Source organism: Wyeomyia smithii, chromosome 2 (genome assembly GCF_029784165.1).
Source record: "Wyeomyia smithii strain HCP4-BCI-WySm-NY-G18 chromosome 2, ASM2978416v1, whole genome shotgun sequence".
NCBI classification, from domain to species: Eukaryota; Metazoa; Arthropoda; class Insecta; order Diptera; family Culicidae; genus Wyeomyia; species Wyeomyia smithii.
The window spans coordinates 128,703,064-128,711,174 of record NC_073695.1 but is presented as its reverse complement, the minus strand read 5'-3'; positions in this window follow the sequence as shown (position 1 = coordinate 128,711,174).

Here is an 8,111-nt window from a genome sequence, read left to right as displayed (position 1 = left end):
CGTATCCAGACCGATTTGTGTTGTTCTCCCAATCTCAAATGGCTGAAGCCAACCGCTCAGAAGAAGTGTCGAGGGATGGATCCAAATTCTCGTTGAATTTTTCGCCGGGCGCCCTAAGCTACAGGGTCGAGCACAATCGCACTCGCACTTTAACACAGAGATTGTTCAACAAAAAGCACTTGCACTTGGCGCTACGGGTTGAGTTCCAAATTACACTTGCCCTTATTGGTCAACTGTTATTAATGCACTAGCGTTTGTTCAAGCTTCACTTTTCTTTACGTAGAAAGGGCCGTCGACTGCGCCACTTATGGATTACTTTCCATTAAGAACTTTTTAAAAAACATTAGTATTCACTAAACGATCTATTCACTACCAAATCTAAACTAGAACTGACTGTGACTTCTTCTCCTAACCGTCTAACAACCTAACTACTAAGCTAGCTTGCTGAGGTCAGCTGGGAACCATCATCGGTGGCGGCGCGATGTCCCTCGTTCAATTGTCACGTTCCAGGATTCATATTCCAATCGTCGTTGCTTTGTAGCTTGGTGCTGCATGGGAACGATGATGCCGAAGATTCAAAATTGATGAGCTGGCTGGTTGAATGTTTGACGCTGCGTGAGAACTGCAATGTGGAATGGCTGGCATGTTGACTCATCTGATGCTGGGTGATAACCACGATATGATAAAGGAATGGCTGGGAAGTTGGCTCGTCTGATGCTGGGTGATAACCACGATATGATAAGGGTAAGCTGGCAGGCCCGGACATAACTATATATTGGCGATATCGCCCACCAATGCCACTGGAAATGTTCGAAACCGAAGGATAATTGAAAGGAGGTCATCCTGCACCACAGGACCTACTAACAGTGCTTCATTTAGAGACGAGCCTGTGGAGGTCTTGGCCGACGCGTCGAAAACCACGCGTACTTAGGTCGTTGTGCTGGTTTCTTTAAAGACCGGATGATGTGGGAGGTAACATGTTTTAGACGGTTGCCCGTCGTCCTCTCGAACAAGCCGCATGTGTTCGAGGGACAGGTATTCTGCCATAAACTTATGGTACTCTTCCTTTAGCTCGGGGTTACGTTCTAATCTCCTTTCCAATAGATTGAATTGTTGACGATCGATCGCGATCAAACAGTCCCAAGCCGTGGTGTGGCCTTTGCTGTACGTAAGAGTCGTCTCCATTCCACTCGGTCCATGGCTGCAGTTCGCCAGCTCTGCAGTCTGCGTAGGGTCCGCAGGTCGTCTTCCACCTGATCGATCCACCTTGCCCGCTGTGCACCTCTCCGTCTCGTCCCTGACGAATTGGTTTCAAGAACCATCTTTACCGGGCTGTCGTCTGACATCCTTACAACATGCCCAGCCCACCGCAGCCTGCCTATCTTAGCGGTGTGGATGATAGATGGCTCCCCAAGCAGCTCCTGCAGTTCGTGGTTCATTTGCCTTCTCCAGACTCCGTTTTCCATCTGCAGTCCACCGAAAATGGTACGCAGCACCTTCCGCTCGAAGACCGCAAGGGCGCGTTGGTCCTCCACAAGCATAGTCCATGTCTCATGCCCGTAGAGGACTACCGGTCTGATCAGCGTCTTGTAGATGGTTAACTTGGTGCGGCGGCGAATTCTACTCGATCGAAGCGTCCTCCGGAGACCAAAGTATGCACGATTTCCTACCATAATGCGCCGTTGAATTTCTCTGCTGGTATCGTTGTCGGCAGTTACCAGTGAGCCCAGGTACATGAACTCATCGACCACCTCGATTTCATCACCACCAATTTGAACTCGAGGTGGGAGGTTACTGATACTGTTACTGTCTTCACGTGAACCCCTTCCTTTCATGTACTTCGTCTTCGATGCATTGATGACCAGTCCAATCTTTTTGGCTTCAGCCTTTAATCCGATGTACGTATCCGCCATCTTCACAAAGGTCCCAGCCACAATGTCGATGTCGTCGGCGAAACCGAACAGTTGAACCGACTTTTGGAAAATCGTGCCACTCGTGTTAATCCCCGCTCTTCTAATGACACCTTCCAGGGCAATGTTGAACAGTAGGCACGAGAGACCATCACGTTGCCTCAGCCCTCTTCGGGTTTCGAGGGGCTCGAGAGTGCCCCCGAAACACGAACTACACACATCACTCGATCCATCGTCGGTTTGACCAACCGCGTCAGTTTGTCCGGAAAACCGTAGTCGTGCATAATTTGCCATAGCTTGTCCCGATCGATTGTGTCGTACGCCGATTTGAAATCGATGAAAAAATGATGGGTGGGCACGTTATATTCGCGGCATTTCTGCATAACCTGCCGAACCGCGAATATCTGATCCGTGGTGGCGCGGGCAACCATAAATCCCGCCTGGTAATGCCCAACGAACTGCTTCGCAAATGGCGATAGTCGACGGCAAAGTATTTGGGAGAGTACCTTGTAGGCGGCGTTCAACAGAGTGATAATTTATAATTGTAGCACTCCAGATTGTCGCCCTTTTTGTAGGTGGGACACACAATACCCTCCATCCACTCCTCCGGTACTCGTTCTTCCTCCCAAACCTTGACAATGACCCAGTGCACGGCTCTAGCCAGTGTTTCTCCACCGTATTTCAATAGCTCGCTGGGAAGTTGGTCCACTTCAGCAGCTTTGTTGTTATTCAGCCGACCAATCTCCTCCTCCACCTCCAGAAGATCGGGGGCTGGAATTCTGATGTCTTCTGCTCGTGCACCAAGATCAGTTGCCATACCGTCCTCGCGCTCTACTGCATCGAATATTTTGAATTGTTGACGTGCCATGGATTTTGAGTCTCCGACCAATTCATCGAATTTAGACCCAATTCCGTTGGGTGTTCTTTCTGTAGTAGATGAAAATAGTGCTTTTCTTCTAATGTATAATCAGACCGCATTTGCAATTCCTCAATCTTCCAGAATCGTTCAATACTATCTCCTAGGGTGAATAAAAATACTGCCACAATGCTGCACGGCGAATTCTGCTCTGAAAAATTAATTTTGTTAATTGAGTCAGTCACAATCCAACCAAACACGCTGTCAATCAACATGGGAAGAGGTTTCGGTAGCTGAATTCGGTTTGCCGTTTTAAAAAATTAAAAGAAATGCTCGATTCCAAGAATCATATCGATGGGGGCCCGTTCGTGAAACTGTTAAGAACAGATTTGAAGGAATTTTCCACTGATCGACCTGTTGTGCAACGGCAGTTCAGGCGTAATTTTCTGTAGAATAAGAAACTCGGCAATCATTGCGAAGCCTTCCTTTCGCGATCCAACCTTCACTGGTATTGACTCCCGTGCACGTTGACTTTGGTGACCAACCCCTTGGACAAGGATGTTTGTTTTGTTCCGCTTCAACCGAAGAAGTTGGGCCATCCGTTCGGTGATTAGGTTCGGTTGAGAAGCACAGTCAAGTAAAGCCCGCGCCAAATGCTCTTTGCCATATCGATCAACTACTACGACGACAGCCGTTAACATGAACACATTTTTTTCCGTCTCATTTGGTGGTGGGGTACTACCAGGCTCCGATGTTTTGGAACACGATGCTGCAGAAAGAACCGATGTGGAAGGATCTTGCGATGTAGCCAAACTCAGATTAACAGACGCACGATCAGGTTTTTAGAGCACTCTGCTAGCCGCTCTGGACGGGTATGATCAACATTATTATCGAAACCAGCATGGAGTAGGGAATGGTGACGTCTTCGACAAAACCTGCATGTATATTTCGATGCACAGTATCTAGAGAAGTGGTCGCTTCGGAAACAATAGAGGCATAATCGCATAGCATTGACCAGACTCAGGCGATCAGCTGCATTCATTCGCACGAATTTGGCACACTTTATCAGAGATGGCGCTGCTCACAAGCATAACATTTGTTTTAGTTGTTATTTGAATTTTCTATCGTGGTTTTGTTCACGGTTTTGATTGGGAAATATTGCGACTTGTCGAAACATGAGAAAAAGTAGCAATGTGCGGTACAGCTTGTTCGTGGTTTACAGAAATGGATTCGAGAACACGAATACAACGGTGTAGGAAATCAATGAGCGCTGAATATGATGGATTCTCAATCGTTGAAGCATGAACCTCCCATTCCTTGAGAGATTCATCTGGAAGGCGGACACAAAGCAGATGTTCAAGAATAGTACTCCATGCATCCACTGGCTCCTCAAGTTGCCGTAGTATTTTAGTGTGGCGCTCGAATTCGTCGACAATCCCGTGCAACGTTGAAGCGGTTTCCTTTCGCACTCGTTGAATCTCCATCTAGCATGCAGATGACGCTTCTTTAATAAATACTCGTTAGCATACCTGCTAACTAAAGCTGGCCAAGCCAGCGGATAACTTGCGGCGCAAATAACAAACGACTCAACAACCTGAGCTGCTTCTCCCGTTACTGCGGATTTAAGGTAATGAAACTTTTGGATTGCCGGTACGTCTTGGTTAGCATGTATTAACGCATAAAATGTGTCGTGAAAAACTATCCACTCTTTGTAATCACCGTCAAATTCCGGAAATGTGATTGTCGGAAGCTTGAGACCCTTGAGACTAGACGAAACCAAAGGGGGAGAAGGCTGGTAGCGGACGTATCAGGAATATCTGATGTCAGTTTGGAAATCAGACCAGCCTTTATTCTAAAGTATTGCCCTTCAAATTTTGCACGGATTTCATTATTTTGTAACATACCCTCGCTGCTCTCTTCATTTGCCTCTAATGCTGCTTGTAGTTCGTTCAGCTCACGCCAAATTGTGTCCAAGTTCTCCAATCGTAGTGGCACCTCGAGTTGATCCCTTCCATCTTGATAAGTAGTTAGGAATTGGCCAGCGCGCTTAAGTGATGACAGTAACGCCGTTCGTCGAAGCTCCAAATGACGCGTGTCAGCCACGTTTTTCATGTTGATGTAGGTTGATTTTCTGGGAAAAATTAGGACCAGTAGCACTAGGGGATGTGTACAGGGCACTTGGACAGGTACGTACCTTCTCCAAGGCTTAATATGCCTTGAATATTTTTATTCGGGAAATATGTGACCCCACACCAGGTATACAGTTAACACACCAGGTATACAATTAATGGATTAACAGTGTTACATAATATTGAGCTACTTACTTACTTTTACTTTTTACTTTTAAGGCGACAGACCGATTATCGATCCAGTGCCGAATCCAGAATACGTCGCCATGTCCCTCGGTCTTGGGCTGCTATCCTCCAATCGCTCCTAACACCTATTTCGCGTGCATTCTCGTCGACAGCACACATCCAACGAGAGCGGGGTCTACCTCGAAGTCGACGACTTCTATCGGGATTCCTGCTAAATATAGCCTTCGCTTGACGCTCATCCGGCATTCTCGCTACATGCCCAGCCCACTAAAGCCTGCCGTGTTCTATCCGCTTGACTATATCCGCCGATTTGTATACCTGGTACACTTCATGGTTCATGCGACTGCGCCAAACACCATTTTCTAGTTTGCCGCCAAGGATTGAACGCAAAATCCTACGCTCAAAAACACCAAGAGCTCACCGATCAGCCTCTTTCAGCGTCCATGATTCATGGCCGTAGTCCAGCCCTCCGTATAGCATCTTCCAATGCGATGTTGAACAATAAGTTCGACAGCCCATCACCCTGCTTCAAACCATCTAACGCCACGAATGAGTCCGATATCTCACCGGCTATCCTGACGCTTGATGTAGAACCTTCAAGGGTGGCACGTATCAGCCTAATCAGCTTTGTTGGGAAGCCATGTTCAATCATAATCTGCCATAACTCATTTCTCTTGACTGAATCGTACGCTGCCCTGAAGTCTATGAACAGATGGTGCGTCTGCAAGTTGTATTCTCGAAATTTATCGAGGATTTGTCGCAAGGTAAACATTTGGTCCGTCGTGGAGCGTCCCCCTCGAAAACCGCATTGGTACTCGCCAACAAAGGTCTCCTGCAACGGCCTCAGTCTGTGGAACAGGATGCGGGAGAGAATTTTGTACACGGTATTGAGAAGAGTTATGCCCCGTTAATTGCTACAGTCCAGGCGATGGCCTTTTTTGTAGATCGGGCATATGAGACCCTCCAACCAGTCCGAGGGCAATTCTTCATCAGACCACACTCTCAGCATGATCCGATGGATAGCACGATACAGCAGTTCGCTCCCGACTTTGAAGAGTTCGGCGGGAATGCCGTCCTTATATATTTATATATATATATATATATATATATATATATATATATATATATATATATATATATATATATATATATATATATATATATATATATATTTATATATATATATATATATATATATATATATATATATATATATATATATATATATATATATATATATATATATATATATATATATATATATATATATATATATATATATATATATATATATATATATATATATATATATATATATATATATATTAGGGCGGTTCGATTTGTAGGGGATCAAAAAATCGCTTAGGCACATATGATTTTCGGATTCTAAAACCATACCTCTAAAATGAATTCTGATGTCCCTTGTACTAACGTGTAGGTACCCAAAAGGTCAAATTTCAAAAAATCCTGTTTTGACCCATTCAGAGTCACCCTATCGAGTCCAAATGTATGACCGACCCCCACTAACTTTGGAGGGCCGACCCACCCATGCTAGTGTTACCCCCCTGGGACCCCCCCTAGGGGGTCTCCCATACAACAATATCAAAAAATCACCATTTTTGGCACTTTATATGACAAAAATCAGTGAAATGGCTATTACTTTTCCGCACAAATGAAGTTTCTAGGAAAAAAATGTTTTTTTTTGTTTTTGGATTTTTGTTTTCTCCTGCTTCGCATGGGATTCGGTCCTGAGTCTTCAGCGCATACATACACAATTACACATATTTCTGAGCCATTCTCATTGCAGATGGCGTGCGCAGTTGGCGTCCTTTTGAACATAAAATCGTATATCACTCTGTTACATCAATATTTTTATTTCGACCAGTCAGGCGAGCACCGCTGGAATGCTACCACAACGGCTACCACGCACGGACGCTCCGTTTTCACTGTTCCCACGCACACTGTAGAACCAGAGTGAATAAATAGAGTGACGCAGAGTCTGAAACCAGAAAAACCAAACGAACACTGCAAAGTCGGGTGTTTTCGTCAATGAAATAGTCTGCTGGGAGGCAACAAAAATCCATCCACTGTTTCCTCACAATCGGATTCTTCGGGAACCGAAAAAAACTCACATTCCTTACTGTTTTTTGTTATTACACAAAACGCACTTCATTTTATCTATCTCTATCAAACTTTATCAAACGAACTTGTTTTAAATTTAAATACAATAACTATCTTTTCACTCTGACAATAACAACACTCCGTTGAAGTCAACTGGAACTTGAGCAAAAAGGGGCTGCCAGAAAAACATTTTGGTGGATACATAAAAAACCGTGTTGCTGTTTTGACTGAATTTCTCTCTGCGTCACTCTATCTATTCACTCTGTGTAGAACTAGTGTAGGTTTCGTATAGAGTAGAAACGTCAACATAAATCATTCTACATCGTCCGCCAAAGAGTCAACACCTAAAATAAAAACCTGAAAGTGAAAGTGAAAATTGTTAAAGTCAAAATATAATTTTTTTAGTTTACAATGAACCCGCAAGATGAAATAGCAACAACATCATCAGCTATCGAAAACCCAATGAGTCATATACCCAAGCATTATGTTGCTGTTTTTGGTGTGTCTTCTGATTTGAATGATATTAATTTACCAACCGATCTGGATATCTTGAGATATTATTTTTACTTAAGCGAACGTGCAAAAACAGAACAAAAAAAGTTTTCTTATAAACAATTCTCTAATCACGTAACAGATAGGTTGGTTGGAATTTGGGAAAAACTTGGTATGGAAATAATTTCAAAAAAATATGTTGCTGTTAAATTGAATAGATTGGTTGACAAATACCAAGCCGAAATTAAGAAGACGAATAGAGCCCTTTTAGTGTTTACCGGTACTCTGAACGAAATTTTTTATATTGGAGCATGTAAATGCGATTTGACGGCAGCTCAATGTAACTGCGGTTTGGTTCCAGAACGCCTCAAAGAGTTTATGCACGATCAACATAAACAGAGAAGACTAACAATTGAT